At 38.4% G+C, this 2,363-nt stretch overlaps 1 protein-coding gene across 13 annotated transcripts in view; it reads right to left on the reverse strand.

Annotated features, from left to right (window-relative positions):
* Erc1 (ELKS/RAB6-interacting/CAST family member 1) overlaps positions 1–2,363 on the reverse strand; it is a 301,008-nt gene that overhangs the window by 119,471 nt on the left and 179,174 nt on the right. The gene's annotated exons all lie outside the window — the stretch shown is intronic.

Consider the following 2,363-nt stretch of genomic DNA (forward strand, 5'->3'; position numbering starts at 1 on the left):
GAAGGTTCTGTGCCCCAGTGTAGGGGAATGCCAGGGCCAATAAGTGGGAGAGGATGGGGTGGCAGGCACGGGGAGGGGGAAGGCAACAGGGGTTTGTTCTTGTTGTTTTTGTTTGTTTGTTTTTTGGAGGGGAAAGTGGGAAAGGAGAAATTTACATGTAAATAAAGAAAATATCTAAAGAAAAAAACTTTAATGCAAAGCATAAAGACTTCGTTTAGATTTAGTGGATGGTAAGAGGCGAAGAAAAAAGAAACTGTTCTAAAAACTTGTGTATTACAAAACTGTCCAAGTAGTACTTTTATTCAGTTCAGTAATGTGACGTATACTTTCAAAGATGAAAAAACAAATGAAATGAGACTTCAGTATAGTTCATGTTGTAGCAGAGGAAGCCACGATATATATATATATGTATATATATATATATGTTTCTTCCTGAGTGTGGTAGTGCATGCTTTCTGTGCTGGCATTTGGATTTCTGTGAGTTCCAAGCTAGCCAGGGCTACACAGTGCAACCCAAAAGTGTGTAGGAAAGGAGGGAGGAGAGGCAGGGGAGAAAGAGAAAAAGGAAGGGAAGGAGGGCGAGGGTTTGTTTCCAGTGTGTTGTCTTTTATTAAAATAAACATCCATGTCTGGATCACTTTCTCTACGAGAGCTATCTTGTTCTCACTAACTCTTACAAGTTTAAACATGAATTCTAGTGGTCAGCATTAGACAAAGACGAGCAGTAAACCCTAGCAGCAAATGGCGATCATATAAAAGGCTAAGCCAGGCAGGCAAGGGAGGGTGCAGAGTTGACGTATACTGAAATAAGGGTACAACGAGGACAGTACTAAGCCAGAGACACACCAAAGAGATCTGGAGAAGCAAGATCATTCTCATTCGTTCTCTGCAGACCCCTACCTATATTGTTACCTGGGAAACAGAGGCTACATTTAAAGGTTAAGAGTGTCTGGCTCTCAAACACAGCAGTATTTCTAGCTAGAGAATTTCTAGCATGTTTGTAAATACAAGAAACGTGAACTTACTGTTTCTTCTCAAACATGCTCTATGCCTGCTGTGGCCCCTGGATGAGCATCTATTTCCTATTGATTCTCAGATTCCACAGAGAAAACCACTGTGATTTTGAGTAGGACGGTGTTGAAAAAATATAAATTAGGTGTATGAAGGTTTGACTGATTAGCCATGGGCTACATACATCTATTCCATAAGATATTCTTTTAGCAATTACTTTCAGTAATGTTTTATACTTAAAAAAACTTTTGAGAATTTCATATATAGACACTGAATATGAATACACCGTCTACTAACTTACTATATTCTTTGGAAACACTCTGAATATTTTGTAATGCTTTCTAGGTTTCCCTGTATTTACTACAACTGTGTGGGCACACATCTGCCTTTCCCCTTCACTTTCATACCCGCTATACTGTATCTATTAGCATCAACATAACTGTATAAATAGGACTCGTCTGTATGATTCGGCAACTGGCTTCTTCACTACACCTGCTTTGCTGGGCAAAAACGTGTGGACGAAATTCCAGTGACCAATTCCAGCTTTTGCTCCCTACAGTTTTGGAGTCTTATGTAGGAAATCTTTGCCTTCTAGACAGATGTTTTTAAAAGAAATTTCATTAGGAGAACTAAAAATTATTCTACAAATAAAATTGAGGATTTTTCTCATCCCTAAAAGAGTGCTAATGTAAATAAACTGTATGTTTGAATAAAAAAATAATATTCTCAAGTGTCTTTAGTATTTTCAAATATGTTATAGGTTTTATAGTCACAGCCTATCTAAAAGAAGAATCAGATAAGGGTCTAGTTTCAACCCCCTACATGTGGATATCCACTTTTCCTCACAGTAGTTATTGAAGAAACTGACCTTTATCTAATGCAGAGTGCTTTTTTTCAATTTTCCATTTTAAAATTAGCTATTTGATGGCTAAGATAAAAAACTCAGGTGACAGCACATGTTGGCGAGAATATGGAGAAAGAGGAACACTCTTCCACTGCTGGTGGAACTGCAAGCTGGCACAATGACTCTAGAAATCAATCTGGAGGCTCCTCAGAAAACTGGAAATAGATCTACCTGAAGACCCAGCTATACCACTCTTAAGCATGTACCCAAAAGATACCCCTCCATATCATAGGGGCACGTGCTCCACTGTGTTCACAGCAACCTTATCTGTGATAAGCTGGAAACAACCCAGATGTCCCACAATGAAAGAATGGATACAGAAAATGTGGTTCATTTACACAATGGAATAATATTCAGCTATTAAGAATGAGGACATCATGAGTTTGCAGGCAAATGGATGAAACTAGAAAATATCCTGAGTGAGGTAACTCAGACTCAAAAGGATATG

Source organism: Mastomys coucha, unplaced genomic scaffold, assembly GCF_008632895.1.
Source record: "Mastomys coucha isolate ucsf_1 unplaced genomic scaffold, UCSF_Mcou_1 pScaffold20, whole genome shotgun sequence".
Taxonomy (NCBI): Eukaryota; Metazoa; Chordata; class Mammalia; order Rodentia; family Muridae; genus Mastomys; species Mastomys coucha.